The 18,714-nt window shown below is 42.7% G+C and overlaps 2 protein-coding genes across 6 annotated transcripts in view; one reads left to right on the forward strand and one right to left on the reverse strand.

Annotated features, from left to right (window-relative positions):
* Positions 1 to 9,090, reverse strand: part of LOC105479319 (leucine rich repeats and immunoglobulin like domains 2) — a 196,628-nt gene extending 187,538 nt beyond the window's left edge. For all 3 annotated transcript variants that reach the window (XM_071091943.1, XM_071091905.1, XM_071091851.1), the window contains exons 1-2: positions 8,480 to 9,090; positions 4,303 to 4,401 (exon numbers count right to left, since the gene is read on the reverse strand). The gene's annotated coding sequence lies outside the window, so the exon portion shown is untranslated. The remainder of the gene's footprint in view (positions 1 to 4,302; positions 4,402 to 8,479) is intronic.
* Positions 9,091 to 9,166: 76 nt separating this feature from the next.
* The window catches only part of LOC105479175 (solute carrier family 16 member 1), a 43,559-nt gene continuing 34,011 nt past the window's right edge, over positions 9,167 to 18,714 (forward strand). Inside the window, exon 1 of one of the 3 annotated variants that reach the window (XM_011737026.3) lies at positions 9,167 to 9,403. The gene's annotated coding sequence lies outside the window, so the exon portion shown is untranslated. Of the gene's footprint in view, positions 9,404 to 9,551; positions 10,162 to 10,453; positions 10,623 to 18,714 lie in introns of those variants that run through there. The other 2 variants (XM_011737027.3, XM_011737028.3) reach the window with 2 other exon arrangements.

Below are 18,714 nucleotides of genomic sequence, written 5' to 3' on the forward strand. Positions count from 1 at the left end.
TTTGAGACCAGCCTGGCCAACATGGTGAAACCCCGTCTCTACTAAAAATACAGAAATCAGTCAGGCATGGTGGCACACCCCTGTAAGCCTAGCTACTCAGGAGGCTGAGGCAGGAGAATCGTTTGAACCCAGAAGGTGGAGGTTTCAGCGAGCCGAGGTCGCTCGCACCACTGCTCTCCAGCCTGGGCGATAGAGTGAGATTCCGTCTCAGTGGAAAAAAAACAGTATGCACAATATGATTCCTTAAGAAACATATATATGTGTATGTGTGTGTATGTGTGTGTCTGTGTGTGCACAAAAAAATTCTCAAAGACCTAGAGAAGCAGTAAAGTAAATCCCTGGCCACCAGAATAACTAAACATACAAAAAACCAGCAGTTGGAAACAATAATTTTTGACTCATTTGTCATGTTGAAGAAATTTTTATTGCAAACATTTTGTTTTCTAGCAAACTATTTTGACCATGTCATGTCATGTCAGTAGAGTGCCAGAGAAGTAACTGATTAGGATACTAAACTGGTGCAGGCTGGTAAGATAAGTGATAGGTCAAAACAGAGCAAGGAGAGCTGAAGAGAAATGGGGGAGGTCAAGGGAGGAGCTTAGAGTGCATCTCACGAATACTGAGTTAGTCTTTCTTTAAAGAATGGCAAAATTCACCCTACATCCAGACACAGGCCTTTGAAAGCAGGAGGACTACACCTGACATATAACCTGAAATTAGATGATGGTATTCTGAATGAGAGGGCTCTCAACTTTAAAAAAAAAGTTTTTAGGATTGACATTATCTTCTTTACTCCAGGTATGTGCTTAGCAAACCCTTTCTTCAAACATGGTTCAAAAGCAAATCACATTTTCCATATTCCCTATTAAATTATTATATATTATGAGGGAGGGCAGTATTCTTAATGACAAAATATTGTGTTTAAAAAGAATCCTTTCCTAAAAGAAATCAGGAAGATAATTCCATTTACAATAGCTACACAAAAATAAGATACTTAAGAATAAACTTAACTAAGGAGGTTAAAGATCTCTAAACTGAAAACTATAAAACCTTGATGAAAGAAACTGAAGAAGACACAAAGGAACGGAAAGACATTTCATGTTCATGGGAGAATTAATATTGTTGAAACACCCATACTACCCAAAGTGATCTACAAACTACAGTCTCTATATAATACCTATGATATATTTCACAGAAATAAAAAAGACAGTCAGGCGCGGTGGCTCACTCTGTAATCCCAGCACTTTGGGAGGTCAAGGAGGTGGGATCACCTGAGGTCGGGAGTTCGAGACCAGCCTGACCAACATGGAGAAACCCCATCTCTAATAAAAATACAAAATTAGCCAGGCGTGGTGGCACATGCCTGTAATTCCAGCTACTCGGGAGGGTGAGGCAGGAGAATCGCTTAAACCTGGGAGGTGAAGGTTGCAGAGAGGCGAGATTGTGCCATTGCACTCCAGTCTAGGCAACAAGAGTGAAACTCCGTCTCAAAAAAAAAACAACAACAACAACAACAAAAAACAAATCATATGGAGCCACAAAAGACTCAAATAGGCAAATAAATCCTGAGCAAAAATAACAAAGCCGAGGCATCACAGTACTTGACTGCAAAATATACTACAAGGCTATAGTAACCAAAACAGCATGGTATTGGCATAAACACAAACACAGAGACCAGTGGAACAGAATAAAGAACCCAGAAATAAATTCATGCATCTATGGCCAACTGTTTTGCAACAAAGGTGCCAAGAAAACACACTGGGAAAAAGACAGTTTCTTCAATAAATAGTACTAGGAAAACTGGAAAGTTACATGCAGAAGCCGAAGACTAGACCCTGTCTCCACCATATACACAAATCAACTCAAAATGGATTAAAGACTTAAATACAAAACTTGAAACTATGAAATTACTAAAAGAAAACATAAGGGAAATGCTTTACAACATCGGGTCGGGCAAGGGTTTTAAAATAAGATCTCAAAGCATAGACAACAAAAGCAAAAAATAGACCAATGGGATTATATCAAACTGAAAAGCTTTTGTACATAAAAAGGAAGCAAGTAACAAAATGAAGAGACAATCTCCAGAATGGAAGAAAATATAAGCAAACTATACATCTCTCAAGGAGTTAATATCTAAAGAATATATAAATAACTTAATTCAACAATGAAAAACAAATTTTCTTGATTTAAAAGTGGGCAAAAGACCTTAATAGGCATTTCTCAAAAGAAGACATACAACAGGTACATGAAAAAATGCTCAACATCACTAATCATCAGGCAAATGCAAATCAAAATCACAATGAGATATCACCTCACTCTAGTTAGAATGGCTATTAACAAACAGGCTGGGGCACGGTGGCTCATGCCTGTAATCCCAGCACTTTGGGAGGCTGAGGCAGGTGGATCACTTGAGGTCAGGAATTCAAGGACAGCCTGGCCAACATAGTGAAACCCTATCTCTACTAAAAATACAAAAATTAGCCAGGTATGGTGGCACTTGCCTATAGTTTCAGCTACTCGAGAGGCTGAGACAGGAGAATTGCTTGAACCCAGGAAGCAGAGGTTGCAATGAGCCAAGATTGCACCACTGCACTCCAGCCTGAGTGACACGGTGAGACTCCGCCTTTAAAAAAAAAAAAAAGACAAAAGAAAACAAACGTTGGCTAGGATATGGAGAAAAGATAACACTCACACTTTTTGGTGGAATTACAAATTAGTACAGCAGCTATGGAAGACAGTCTTTAATCCATTTTGAGTTGATTTGTGTATATGGTGGAGACAGGGTCTAGTCTTATTCTTCTGCATGTGACTTTCCAATTTTCCCAGCACCGTTTATTTAAGAGACTTTTTCCCAATGTGTGTTCTTTGCACCTTTGTTGAAAATTTTTACCTCAAAACATTAAAAATAGAACTACTGTATGAGCCAGGAGTCCCACTAGTGGCTATGTATTCAAAGGAAATGAAGTCAGTTACATTGAAGTGGTATCTGCCCTCCTATGTTTATTACAGCACTATTTACAATAACCAAGTTATGGAATCAATCCAAACATCTAACAGTGAATGAATGAAGAAAGAAAATGTGAGGCTGGGAACAGTGGCTCATGCCTGTAATCCCAGCACTTCGGGAGACTGAGGTGGGTGGGTCATTTGAGGTCAGGAGTTTGAGACCAGCCTGAGTAATATGGTGAAACCCTGTCTCTACTAAAAATACAAAAATTAGCCAGGCATGGTGGCAGGTGCCTGTAATCCCAGCTACTTGGGAGGCAGAGGCAGAAGAATCGCTTGAACCTGGGAGGCAGAGGTTGCAGTGAGGTGACATTGCATCACCGCACTCCAGCCTGGGGGACAGAGCGAGACTCAGTCTCACAAAAAAAAAAAAAGAAAAAGAAAAAGAAAAAAAAGAGAAAATGTGGTACATATGGATAACAGAATATTATACAGCTATAAAAAAGCATGAAATCTTGCCATTTGTGAAAATACGGTTAAACCTGGAGGACGTTATGTTAAGTGAAATAAGCCAGACACAGAAAGATAAATACTGTATGATCTGTGGAATCTAATTTTTTTAAAGTAAGAGTTTATACCCTACAAGCAAAGAGAACAGTGGTTATCTGAGACTAGAAAGGGGATAGGGGAAAGGAGGAGAGGGAAAGGCTGTCAACAGGTACAAAGTGACAATTAGATTGGAAGAATAAGTTCTGGTGTTTTATTGCACAGTAGGGTTGCTGTTAACAATAAGGTATTGTATATTACAAAACAGCATGAGGTGAGAGATATGCTAAGTACCCTGATTTGATCAGTATACAACATTTGTTTGTATGGAAACACCAAACTGTAACCCAGAATATGTATAATTACATATTATATATATGTGTATGTGTGTGTCTGTGCGTGCACAAAAAAATTCTCAAAGGCCCAAAGAAGCAGTAAAGCAAATCCCTCACCACCAGAATAACTAAACGTACAAAAAGCCAGAAATTACAATGAAAATTACAAAAAAAAAAAACCCAAAAAACATTTACAACGTGTCAATTAAAAAAAGAATCCTTTCCTGTATTATTGTTACTAAAATGGGCAAAATAGCACCTTCCTATTTATTACATCAGAGAAATGGTGAAGTAACTGAAAGAATGTAAGTTAAGTAGGTGAATTCTGGAGAACACACTGTAATTTTATCTTTCTTTTTTCAGATAAAGCAACAGAGCAACTTACTCAGCTTAAAGAGTACCTATATCATAATTTTTTGAAGTTTGCATTTGCATTTCTTATTGCATCACTAACTTACGAAGTTATAACTCTTACCTTGAAATCTTCCCAAGTTTTGCTCACTTAACAAGCTTGCAAACAACAGTCCGGCATTTTCCTGAGGCAAATTACCATAGCAGCATCCAGTCTATCAACCTTTAAAACAGAAAGGTGAATCCTAAGAATTTTGTGATAGTGATAAAGCTAAAAGCCAGTAGAAAGCACCAGGTCTTCTCTGGTTCTGATGTAATTATTCTTTTTTGTTTGTTTTTTGTTTTTTTTTTGAGACAGTCTCGCTCTGTCACCCAGGATGGAGTGCAGTGGCACAATCTCCAATCACTGCAAGCTCCACCTCCTGGGTTCACGCCATTCTCCTGCCTCAGCCTCCTGGGTAGCTGGGACTACAGGTGCCAGCCACCATGCCCAGCTAATTTTTTGTATTTTTAGCAGAGACGGGGTTTCACTGTGTTAGCCAGGATGGTCTCGATCTCCTGACCTCGTGATCCGCCTGCCTCCGCCTCCCTCCGCCTCCCTCCACCTCCCAAAGTGCTCGGATTACAGGCCTGAGCCACTGCGCCCAGCCTCATGTAATGATTCTAAAAGACCCCCATGACAAAATATTTTATCTTAAAGATTGTACTTGTTCTTTACACTTAAAGAAACTGAGTTTCTGATCATGCCAATCATTAGATGGGAGGCCTCAGACAAGTCTTTTAGCGTCCCTGGGCCTTAATTTCCATTTCCATAAAAAGTCAGGAGTGCCTTAGATGATCTCCAATTTCCTCTCCACTCTGATTTCTCATCCTATGCTTCCTAGTTCATTTCTTCAATGTTGTGTGCCTCAAATTAGGAAGAAAATCTGGCAGAAGAGCAAGAATTTCACCTGTATTATTTTATTATTTTCACCAGCTCACCCACCCACCCTGTTTCTATTTTTCCACATAAGAGCCTTGGAGTTGCTTTTGATTTTTCCCTTTTATGTACTTTAGACAAATTATGACATTAATTCATAAATACTTATAGAACACTTTCAAAGTTTTACTAATTACTTCTTCTGCAGATACTGTCTCATTTGATTAACACAACAGTTTGGGCTAGTAGGTATTATTTTTAACTTATCTGGCGAGGAAACCAAAGCCCAAGAAAGTGTAGTGAGTTAACTGCCCAGAATAACACAGATAGCAGTTATAGGACCAGATCTTCTTTTTTTTTTCTTTTTTCTTTGCACTCTGTCACCCAGGCTGGAGTGCAGTGGCACAATCTCGGCTTACTGCAACCTCTGCCTCCTAGGTTCCCAGTGATTCTCCTACCTCGGCCTCCTGAGTAGCTGGGATTATAGGTGCGTGCCACCACGCCAGGCTAATTTTTGTATTTTTAGTAGAGACGGGATTTCTTTTTTTTTTTTTTTGAGACGGAGTCTCGCTCTGTCGCCCAGGCTGGAGTGCAGTGGCCGGATCTCAGCTCACTGCAAGCTCTGCCTCCCGGGTTTACGCCATTCTCCTGCCTCAGCCTCCCGAGTAGCTGGGACTACAGGCGCCCACCACCTCGCCCGGCTAGTTTTTTGTACTTTTTAGTAGAGACGGGGTTTCACCGTGTTAGCCAGGATGGTCTCGATCTCCTGACCTTGTGATCCGCCCCAGAGACGGGATTTCACCATGTTGGTCAGGCTGGTCTTGAACTCCTGATCCCGTGATCTGCCTGCCACAGCCTCCCAAACTGTCGGGATTACAGGCATGAGCCACTGTGCCTGGCCTATTTATTTATTTATTTATTTGAGATGGAGTTTCGCTCTTGTTGACTAGGCAGCGTGATTTCAGCTCACTGCAACCTCCACCTCCCAGGATTACAGGCATGCGCCACTACACCCGGCTAATTTTGTATTTTTAGTAGAGACAGGGTTTCACCATGTTGCTCAGGCTGGTCTTGAACTCCCGACCTCAGGTTATCTGCCTGCCTCGGCCTCCCAAATTCTGGGATTATAGGTATGAGCCACCGTGCCTGGCCTAGGCCTTTTTTTTTTTTTTTTTTTTTTGCATTTTTTCGTAGAGACAGGATTTGGCCATGTTGGCAAGGCTGGTCTTGAACTCCTGACCTCAGGTGATCCACCCACCTCCGCCTCCCAGAGTGCTGAGATTACAGGTGTGAACCACCATGCCTGGCCAGGACCAGGTCTTCTGATTCCGAAGTCTTCTTTTCACAACATTAAAATCTCTTAAGGCAGATCCAGGTTTTGTAGGGCCTGAGGTATCTATATTTTGATGACTATCTATCTTCAAGGATAGGAGTACAAAACTGCAATACAACACAAAGTATGATCCTGTTGAACACACTGTTAGGGCCCCTCTCAGAGCCTCCTTGGGGTCTATTCAAGGGAAGGGCCTCTAGGGTTAATCTTTAGGGTTAGGTTTCATGTAGTGTTTTCTATATGGTAAGACACTGCAAAATAAATACTAATTTTTTTTTTTTTTTTTTTTTTTGAGACAGAGTCTCACTCTGTTGCCCAGGCTGGACAGGCTGGAGTGCAGTGGCACCATCTCGGCTCACTGCAACCTCCACCTCCTGGGTTCAAGCGATTCTTCTGCCTTAGCCTCCCAAGTAGCTGGGACTACAGGCACGTGCCACCACACCCGGCTACTTTTTGTATTTTAAGCAGAGACAGGGTTTCACCATATTAGCCAGGCTGGTCTCGAACTCCTGACCTCATGACCTGCCCACCTCGTTTTTTTTTTTTTTTTTTTTTTTGAGATGGAATCTCACTGTGTTGCCCAGGCTGGAGTACAATGGTGAGATCTTGGCTCACTGCAATCTCTGCCTCACGGGTTCAAACAATTCTCCTGTCTCAACTTCCTGAGTAGCTGGTACTACAGGCGTGTGTCACTACGCATGGCTAATTTTTGTATTTTTAGTATTGGCAGGGTTTCACCATGTTGGCCAGGCTGGTCTCAAAATCCTGGCCTCAATTGATCCGCCCACCTCAGCCTCCCAAAGTGCTGGGATTACAGGCTTGAGCCACCACGCCAGCCTGCAATAAATACTAGTTTTATTATCATAATAACCCTGAGGTAGGTATTATCCTTGTTTTACAGAGTTGGGAGTCAGGCTTAGAAAGGTAAAATGACTTGCCTGAGGACATAGAGCTGGTAAGTGCAAGAATCAAATTTGGAACCCAACAGATCTGGCTCTCAGGTCTGTATTGTCAATCTATCACCTTATGGGGCTCTATAAGCCTACTTTTGAGGTTTCCTGGGATTCATCTTATTTAACCACTTCTCACTACATTCCATAGAACAGGGCCTTATAAATGTACATCTAAATCAGACTCAGGATCCTCTCTCTCTAACTTAATTCTGCTTACCATCTACCTGAATGCTGCTGCCACCCTAGCACTGCTCTTGTAAGTCCTGGCTGCCCCAATGACCCGAAATGCCTTCCCTTTCTCCGTGTTTATGTAAATGTAAAAAGCAATTACTGTATTACTAGTAGTACTCGGCCGTGGATGCCATACTGTCTTCTAACACACTGAACTGTTATCGGAAAGCACATAGGACCTCTCAGGACCTGATCCTCCAATCTGTACTCTTCTTCAATCTCAAGCTCTTCATTTGCAAAACAGAAACCATAAGGCCTACCTCCCCGGGTTGCTATGAGAATTGAGGGGGAGGGTAAGTGAGGGGGTGAGTCCTGGAAGGGAGGAAGACACGAGGGAAGGGCAGGGTTCTGGCAAGCAGTAAGTGCTCAACAGATGTTGGTTAATTTGTGCCTGACACAGTCTCCCCCAAAAACTTGCAAGCTCTTTGAAGGCAGGGGCCTTGCCTCATACTTTTTCAGTATTTCTCAAAAGTCCTGGACATCAGAGACACTCCATGGTCATCTGATCACTTCAACACACACACGTTGGTTATCCGGTCAAAGCGGCTATTACGATAAAAACAGACTCTGGGGTGTGACTTAAAATGCTGGCCGCTGACAAGCTGGGCCGTCTGGAAAGTTACTTCACTTCTCTGAGCCTCCGGTCCCTTATTTACAAAATGTTCACGGCAGCGCCCGCTTCACAGGGCTGTGAGGATTACAGAGGCTAATCCGGGTGAGGCGCATCAGCCCCAGCGCCGCCTGCCACGATTCTATCCGGCCCCACACACGCATCGTCCATAGGCGTCCGGCCCCTGCATTCTCGCTTCTCCACGTGGCCGAGGTGCACACCCCAACCCACCGGCCAGTCTTCCCGCCCTCTTACCTGCTCTTCTTTCCCGACTCGTCTTTAATACCCACCAGGCGCCAACCGCCGCGGGCCTGGCTCTGCGGTGGCAAGTTGCATGGGTTCCCCCTTCAGGGCCTCCCGATGAGCCTACGGGGTCAGTTCTATTACTGTCGCCACTTCAGAGGGAGGAAACAGGCCCGGAGGGTTGGGGAACTTTCCGAGGTCACTCAACTGGTGTCAGGCCCGGATTGGAATCCAAACACATCCCAGCCCGTGCCCGGCTCCACAGCGCCGGCCCCCGGCGTCTTCCCGGGTGCCAGCGGCACCCGCATCCATTCAAACGCTGCCCAGTCCCCGCTCCTCAGACGCTTCCCGCTACTCCGCGCGCTCGTCTCCCCCCACCCGTCAGGGTCAGGCCTCTAGGTGACTTTTCCTATTTCTCTGGCAGAAACTGAGGGGTGAGACCGACATTTGTGTTCCGAAGGAGGGCAGGTTGCTTAGAGCTCGTCAGACAAGGACCAACGGGCGAGTCTGGAAGGGTGCGGTAGCTCCGCGTCGCTCTGCAGGGGCGCAGCGCGCGGGTCGGACTGGGACGCCGGTCACGTGGCGGGGAGGGGGGCGCCGGCGCGCGCGGGCGAGCTAGAGGGCGCGCGCGGCTGAGAGCGTGTGGAGATGCGGGCTGCAGTTCGGATGTCTGTGTGGCGGGGAGGGGGCGGCGGCCGGGAGAAACGACTCCGCCCCCTGTGCGCATGCTCGGGCCCCGGCGGGTTATAAGGCAGCCTCGCCGGCCGGACCAGACAAAGTGGTGAGCTGCTACGTGACTGGATGGCTGCGTAGGTGCTGGAACAAGTAAACGAGGCAGCGAGCGAAGGACGGGAGTCGGACCCTGGGCCCGGTGGAACTCCAGCCCGCGCCACCACGTCACGCACACGCTCGGCGCTGCGATCCGCGCTTATAACGGTTAGTTGGGTAACAGCCGGCGGCACGCGGCGCGGACCCCACGGTGCCCTCGCTTCCCTGGTGGGGTCGGAGGGGACCTCCGGGGTTGGGAGACTTTGTCTCCGGGGGAGGGAGGCGGCCCAGCAGAGGGCATCGTGGTCACAGGCAGTCGCGTGGCCTCGGACTGCAGTGCTGGTGAAGGAGACCTTGAGGCGCTGGGGACAGCGCCTCTCTCAGCCGAGCCGCGGGCCTCGTGGTCATATGCCGGCCCCTGGCCTGGCCGAGGAGTTGGGTCGTAGTGCCCGGTGACGTTGGGGAAGTCCCCTTCCCCTCTAAGTCTTCAATAGGCTCCTCCAGAGACGCTTTGATCTGGAAAAGGGATAACATGAGGCTGCTTCATGTGGTACCTCCAGACTCTCCTGGCCGCTTCTGTTCCAAGGGAAGGGACTCGGGGCAGGAATTATTTATGACTCGTGACATTGTCCGCCCCAACCTTCTTGGCCGACCGATCCTTGCCCCACGTGGTGACTTGCGAGAGTGATGCGGAGAGCCGCATTCCCCACAGCCAAGGCGTGACTGCAGGGTTCGAGTAGACTTTGCGGAGGGGACGCAGCCCGCAGACTTCTGGGAGTGGTGCTGACGGGGGCTCTTTGTCATTCAACCTGTGGCTGCCAGGGTCCGCCGCAGCACCCTTCTACTCATGGACTTAAGGCGGCCCTGTTGAGAGAAATCTGGAGGATAGCGTTTACACTTGGTCCGATGCAAGCTTTTTGTTCCAAGTACGTCTTTTTTTTTTTTTTTCCAGCATGCGTTTTAACATTTTATTACTTTGTCGTGACATATTTGATGGAACAAGCAGTTGCCAAAAACTAGTTTGTAATTAATTTAAACCAGGAGACAAACTTGTTACTACTTTAGTCTTTCCTTGGGTTTCCAGTGGCTGATTAGAAACTGGGCTGCTACTGATAACAGTGAAATGTTTACTCGCTACTTTATTTACTGTAACTTACTATAACTTGTTTTGATTTTTTTTTTTCCAAAAATTACTCTGGTTTCAACAATTTTTTTATCTCAACCACCAGCCCAGTGAGGTGATGCCAAGACTATGTATCTTCGGTTTTTTAGTTAGGTGTTAAATAGTACTCATAAACGCAAGTCTTACACCCTGGGGCACAACTTTGCCTTCAGATTGCCATAGAAATGACCAACAATTCAAGATATTTAGCACTTAAAACACGTGGTGAGTAAGATTTATTATTTACACAGAAGTTGAATATATTTCAGTAATTCATTTTGGGTTTAGGTAGATGCTGTTGTTTCATCAGATTGCAGTTACCTTTGTGAAATATGCAAGTTGATCTGAGGAGCATTTTGTAAGATTTTTATAGCTGAATAGATTTGAAGGTTTAGTTGTGCTTAACGGGGTAAACTGTAATGTCCTTAAACAGATTAAAAAGGAAAAAAATCATCACTATAGGATGAAAACAAATGATAAGTGTTTCACTAATTTACATCTTTTAGCCTTTAAATATTAGGGCATATATTAGCCCTGGAAAGGACCCTAATGACCCTGATCAGGATCCCTTGTTTTACCCATAAGGAAACTGAGGCTGGAGGGATTAAGTGATCTAACATCTTAGGTCTGAAAACTTGTTATGGTTTGGTGGGAACTATGTGTGTCATTGAACTCATTTTTGTTAGATTGACACTCCTGAGTTTTCTTTAGATTGTAAATTAGGATACAAATTATCTCGGCCTGAAAATAGATTTCTCAACTCCTTATGTTCTGCATTCCCATCGTGTTTTCAATTCACTTTACAATGCTCAGTCCTATGCAAGATTAAGATCTCTGTGTAAATGCCTTCATAGCTGTCTTGTTTTTGTTGCAGTTGAGAGGACTAGGAAGATGGAACTTGGGTATGAGGAAAACAGTCCAGATTGTTGTGAATTTTGTATGTTCAGTTTGTTATTGGCTACCAGGCACCGTGAGAGACTTAGGATTCAGCAGTGAACAAATTTCACCATTTGCCCTCCTAGAGTTATAGTCTAGCTGGAAAACAGATAAATATATAATTGCCACAGCAAATACTCTTTACAAATAAGTAGGGACTGTTATACTTATGGTAAGTACAGGTTCCTGTAGGAACAAATACTGTATTGTGTAGGTGTGAGAAGACACCCAACTTAGTATAGAAGCAATTTGGGTAGACCTCTCTGAGGAAATACTGTTTAACCTGAGACTTCAAGGATGAAAGAGCTAGCCAGGCAAGGCAGTGATGATGGGTGGAAAGAACATTCCAGACATGAACACTGAAGCTACACTCAAGAGAACAGGGTGTAATGCAAGAGCTGAAATAATTTTACCAAAGCTAAAGCATAAAGTCAGAGAATAGAAAGAGATAGAAGTTGAAGAGATAGTATGAGAAAATGGAGGGCCTTGTAAGCCATTTTAAGGAATCAAGGAGGGTAAAAAAATTAAAGGGATTTTTAAGGAATCAAGGAGGGTAAAAAAATTTAAAGGAGGCTCTTATTTTGAAGCTGATTGAAAGCAGTTTAAGGATTTTCAAGCTGGGCACTGGTGGCTCACACCTGTAATCCCAACACTTTGGGAGGCGGAGGCGGGTGGATCACTTGAGGTCAGGAGTTCAGGACCAGCCTGGCCAACGTGGTGAAACCCTGTCTCTATTAAAAATACAAAAAATTAGCCGGGCGTGGTGGTGTTCTTCTGTAATCCCAGCTACTTGGGAGGCTGATACAGGAGAACTGCTTGAACCCAGGAGGTGGAGGCTGCAATGAAAACTGAGATCACACCACTGCACTTCAGCTCAGCTCAGGCGACAGAGCAAGACTGTCTCAAAAAAAAAAAAAGGATTTTCAGTGGGGCTGGAGATAACCTGATTGGATGTTGCGTTTTAGGAACATCACTTTGTATGCGATGTGGAAAACAGCCTGAAAGGAGGCGTTGGAGTGGTGTGAGACCACAGTGATGGACAAGACAGGATTTGGTAGAGAAACAGACAGGATTTGGTGGAAACCAGATGTGGGAGACTGGGAAAGTCAAAGACGTTAAGGATATAATGTTCAACATGTTATATCCTTATATCCTTTCTGGCTTGAACGAATATGAGTTTATTAGGTGGTATTTGTTTGTCTCTGTTTAACCAACAGGGACACTAAGAAGTTGCGTGACTAGACCAGGGCTGCTCAGCTTGTAAGGCTTGGAGACAAAATTCAAACTGTTGTTTTCAGTTTTTGTTGGCAACCCCTGAGAATGGTGTTTTTCTTTTTTCCCTTTTGAACAGTTAAGTATGGAAAATTTCAAAACACAAAGAATTGAGCGACACGATTTATCTCTTTCCCTATCTGCTTTCCCCAGACCCTACTGGATTACTGTGAAGCAAATTCTACCAATGATTTCATTTGTTTTATTTCAATATAGATATCTGAAAGATAACTCTTGAGAAAATCATAACCACAGTGCCATTACCCTACCTTTAAAAATTAACATCACCAAATATCCAGTCAGTATTCAAATATTCCTCAGTTGTTTTTAAATAATTGGTTGGTTTGATTTGGGATCCAAACACGTTAACATATTACATTTGTTTGGGATGTCTCTTAAACTTTTTAATCTATAGGTTCCCTCATCTTAATTATTTTCCTCGTAATGTATTTTCCTTATAAGGTTGGTGCAAACGTCATTGTGGTTTTTGCCATTACTTTTAATGGTAATTTAAAAACCACAATGACGTTTGCACCAACCTAATATTTGTTGAAGGAACCAGGCCATTTTTCCTCTAGTTTCTCTCATCCTGGATATTGATGAATATGTCCCTCAGGTATAGATTTAACATGTCCTAGTTTAATATATCCCTCTATCCTTTGCTGTAAATTGGTAGCTAGATTGAAGACTGAACAAATTTAGTTCAGGTTTGATTTCCGAGTGGGAGTGTTGGGGGAGAGGACAAGCATAATTCCTAGATATTGCTGTGTACTTCCTTCAAGAGGCATATATTTGGTTATCCCTCTTTCTACTACATCAATAGCCTATTTTCATTATTTCACTAGTGGTTTGCAAGTGGAATTAATTATGGCTTTAATTCTACCATTTATTTTTAATTTAACTAGAATACCTCTATAAAGAAAGGTACAATTTGAATAGGAAGGACAAGTTAAATTAAAGTTTATGTTTTAATACAATATGGTATGTTATTGACACTGTCTTTTTCTGGAAAGGTATTTAAATGTATCGAGGTATATCCTCTTAAAAGGCCACTATTTTAAGTTGTAAAAGTGTTTTTAGCATTTGATGTTAACATTTCAAATGGCTTTTAGTATTTAGAATATTTAAAATTTTTGTCCTTAAATTGATGGCGTTTCTTTTGGTCTTTCATGCTCTTTCTTGGAGGACTTTGCTGTTCCCACAGCTTTTAGGAAATACCTAGTAGAATCACTACTAAATCCAAACCTCTAGCTATAAAAGGATTCCAGATTGTAAGTTCCTCAAGGACGGGGATTGAACACTCTTATTGATGATCTGCTTTTCCAGTTGCTTCCTGGGCATTTCAAACTTAATATGTCACTTAAAGCTCATTATCTCTGCCTGTTCTCAAGTTTCCTTCATCTCCAAACCTAGTTTTTTTTCTTCTGATTCTACCATTCTTGAAGGTAGCCCGGCTTAAAACCTCTGAATCATCTTAATGTTTCTCCTAGTAGGCCCCCCTGCCCTACCACATGCAGTTTCTGCCAATCCCTTGTCCCTTTTGTTATTTCTTGTCCAACCCCCCACTTTTCATTTGTAATACTGCTACCTAGTTTATATGTTTTTCTCTTTGCAGGGAGGGAGTGTTACAGGAGATTTTTACAATGAATGGAAGGACTAGTTTAGGTGGCATGTTTGGTTCCTAGTGTCATCCTGAGAAGAGTATATAAGTTATAAATCTATAAATTATACTTTATAAATTTATAAAATCACTCTCTTGCCCAGGCTGGAGTACAGTGAAACCATCATGGTTCACTGCAGCCTCTAACTCCTGGGCTCAAGCAGAGCCACCTCAGCCTTTTGAGTAGCTAGGACTACAGGCATGGGCCATAATGCTCAGCTAATATATTTAAACTTTCTTTTAGTGATAGGGTCTCACTATGTTGCCCTGGCTGGTCTCAAACTCCTGGCCCCAAGCCATCCTCCTGCCTTGGCGTCCTAAAGTGCTGGGATTACAGGTGTGAGCTACCCCACCTGTCCAGCAATAACAATCTTCTGGGATCACAGTATGCACAATGATAGGAAGGGTTCACATCCACCACACCAGTGAGACGGCTGCATGGGCTGAACCATTGAAGGGTGTCACTGACCATTTCTCTTGCAGAGTAAGATCCAATTCTGTTGGTTATCTACATTATCATGTTGCTAATCACAACTTATGATATTGTTGAATCTGACTTAATTACAATGACTTAGCCTTTGTATAGGAGAATTTCCTCAAAATGTACTGATATTATAAGCTGTATATTTGATCATTGGTTGAAAAATATGTCCTCCCTCTGATTTTGCTCTTCCTATACAAACCTTTTGAAGATTATTGAATGAATGAAAATCTATACACTGCTCTGGTGTGTTAGACTATTTTGGAGAGTAACAGGGCCTTTATAATTTGTCTTTTTGAGTTTTGGGAACCAAAACTTATGTTTTTACTTTATTGACCTGCTCTTCTGTTCCCGTATGAGAGGTTTTTATCCTAGGGTCTGCATATTGATTCCCCAAGGTCTATTGAATTCGGGGGGTCTGTAAACTTGTTTGGGGGAAAAATATTACATCTTTTAATTAACCTCTAATTAAACTTGGAATTTCATTCAAATATGAATATAGGCAACAAACGCATGGTTGTATTAGCAGTACCTGTGACTTTGTCACCAACAGAAATCATGTACTTCATACCATAATGCAGCCGTTATAGCTATCTTGAAATTGTTTAAGCTTATCACTACCTCAAAATTACTGTGGTTATTAGACCCACTGCTGGATCTTATTTTATTTTTTAAAAGCACGTTGTTAATTCCAGTTAAAGTGTTTTGACAGTTCTATCTTTGCATTTTATTTTGTGCATTTAAAAACATTATTCTGGCTGAGCACGGTGGCTCACGCCTGTAATCCCAGCACTTTGGGAGGCTGAGGTCAGTGGATCACTTGAGCCCAGGAGTACAAAAGCAGGCTGGGCAGCATGGCAAAACCCCTGTCTCTATTTGTTTAAGAAAAAAATAAAATTATATTAAAAAAAGAAAACATTCTGACAAGGGTTCCGTAGGAATCCCTCGCGCCAAAGAGTCTAAGGACCCCCTGCTCCTAACTTCTTTACTTCTGTTCCAAAGTTAGAATGAAGTTAGCCAGAACCTATGAAGCAACACAGCACACAGATGCTGATGTCACAGGATTTTACAGAATCATGATGCCATTCCTTGGTTATTGACTTTGTTTTATTTACTAATCATCATAAATTCTGACCTCACAATGAGAGGGAACAAAATATTTGTGTATATGCTAAGAGAGAATAAAATGATTTTCACAAATTAAGGCATAATAATTTTCCTTTGAGGCTGGGCGTGGTGGCTCACATCTGTAATCCCAGCACTTTTCGAGGCCAAGGCGGGTGGATCACCTGAGGTTGGGAGTTCGAGACCAGCTTGACCAACATGGAGAAACCCTGTCTCCACTAAAGATACAAAATTAGCCAGGCATGGTGATGCATGCCTGTAATCCCAGCTAGTCGGGAGGCTGAGGCAGGAGAATCTCTTGAACCTGAGAGGCGGAGGTTGCAGTGAGCCGAGATTGCGCCATTGCTCTCCAGCCTGGGCAGCAAGAACGAAACTCTGTCTCAAAATAATAATAATAATAATAATAATTTTCCTTTGTATTCAAGAAGTATTTGTTTATGTTTCCAAAGGAGTTCATCTTAAGTGCCATAAGTTAAATGGAACATTGGGTGCCTTCACAGACTTGGGGGATTTTCTTTTCCTGTTTTGGGTGTGTTCACAACCTCAAATGTACTTAAAATTGCTTCATACCTTGTCTTCAACAGGTCACTATTAGTGCAGGCCTTTATTTTGCTCAGTTGGAAAAAAGAGGTTGATGAACCTAAAGTTTGAAATACCTGCTCTGGAAATTAGAAATGCACATCCTTACTTCAGTCTATTGTGTTGTATGATGCTGTTGTTAGTGTTTACTCTTTTACCTAGAAAACTTGATGGAATAGAAGGAAGGATAGTGGTTTAAAAATTACCGCAGTTTCCAGGAAAATAAAACACTCATGGGCTGGGATTAGTGGCTCACGCCTGTAGTCCCAGCACTTTGGGAGTCTGAGGTAGACGGATCACAAGGTCAGGAAATCGAGACCATCCCAGCTAACACAGTGAAATCACGTCTCTATTACTAAAAATACAAAAATTTTACTACTAAAAATAGAAAAAATTAACCGGACATGGTGGTGGGCGCCTGTAGTCCCAGCTACTCGGGAGGCTGAGGCAGGAGAATGGCGTGAACCCGGAAGGCGGAGATCGCACCACTGCACTCCAGCCTGGGCAACAGGGCGAGACTCCGTCTCAAAAAAATAATAATAAAATAAAATAAAACACTCATTTGAAAATTGTATATTGGCCAGCGCAGTGGGGCACGCCCATAATCCCAGCACTTTGGGAGGCCCACGCAGACATATCACCCGAGGTAAGGAGTTTGAGACCAGCCTGGCCAACATGATGAAACCCTGTCTCTACAAAAATACAAAAATTAGCCAGGCATGATGGCGGGTGCCTGTAATACCAGCTACTTTGGAGGCTGAGGCAGGAGAACTACTTGAACCCAGGAGACGGTGGTTGCAGTGAGCCTAGATAGCGCCATTGCACTCCAGCCTGGGCGACTGAGCAAGACTCTGTCTCAAAAAAAAAAAAAGAAAGAAAGAAAAAGAAAATTGTATATTGTAGTCTAGACTCCGTCTCAAAAAAAGAAATATATTGTATATTTCTAATAAAAGAACTGACAATTATCTTAATGGCAGCGTAGTTTAAGATGTATATTGTTAGCAATTAAAAAGACTATTTAATGGTGCTGTTTTGAGGTAATAATGCTGACTTTGATACATCTTTAATGTCTGCAAATATCTTTCCAAAAACCTTTGCAAGTAAACATTTGCGAATGGTACACTCTGGTTTCTCTTCAGATCACGTGAAGTTTTCTCTCTTTTTTTTCTTCTGAGATGGAGTTTCACTCTCATTGCCCAAGCTGGAGTACAATGGTGTGATGTTGGCTCACTTGCAACCTCCGCCTCCTGGGTTCAAGCAATTCTCTTGCCTTAGCCTCCCAAGTACCTGGGATTACAGGCACATGCCACCACGCCTGGCTAATTTTTTGTGTTTTTAGTAGAGATGGGGTTTCACCATGTTGGCCAGGCTGGTCTCGAACTCCTGACCTCAGGTAATCCGCCCACCTCAGCCTCCCAAAGTGCCGGGATTACAGGCGTGAGCCACCGCGCCCAGCAAATTTTTCTCCTTTTACTAAAGATTTCCGTGGAGAGAATGGTGAATAATGTTTCAGTGGCAAACAGTACTCAATTTTAATACTCTTTTGTGAGATTTTTCTGTTACTGGTAAAGCAAACAAGAAAACAAAACAACTTAAATCTTTATTGGAGATAATGGGGGAAGTCAAAGATAGCATCATAACGAAGTTCAGACTTAAGGAATTTTTAAATAGTTATTGTTATAAATACATATTTAAAAGGTGGTTTAAAAATGTTTAGAATGAGAATAAAACTTTAAAATGAAATGTTATATTATTCTGTTGTCTCTAGTCCTCAAAGTTTTTTTTTTTTTTTTTGAGACAGAGTTTCACTCTTGTTGCCAGGCTGTAGTACAGTCACGTGGTCTGGGCTCACTGCAACCTCCACCTCCCGGGTCCCGGTACAAGCAGTTCTCCTGCCTCAGCCTCCTGATTAGCTGGGATTATAGGCACGCACCACCACACCCAGCTAATTTTTTTATTTTTAGTAGAGACAAGGTTTCACCATGTTGGCCAGGCTGGTCTCGAACTCCTGACCTGGTGATCTGCCCACCTTTGGCCTCCCAAAGTGCTAGGATTACAGGTGTGAGCCTATTTCTTAATGAATTATAATCCACTTATTCTCCCTATTTGGCATCTGATACTGGAAGTGAAGTAGATTGTAATAGAAATACCATCTATTATTAATATATTCAAATACTCATTTACATTCAAAGTAACGTAAATTATATAATCCTGACAACTCACTTATTTGTAACTTTAATCCAGCCAGTACATTTCTTCAAATT

This window comes from Macaca nemestrina, chromosome 1, assembly GCF_043159975.1.
Source record: "Macaca nemestrina isolate mMacNem1 chromosome 1, mMacNem.hap1, whole genome shotgun sequence".
NCBI lineage: Eukaryota > Metazoa > Chordata > Mammalia > Primates > Cercopithecidae > Macaca > Macaca nemestrina.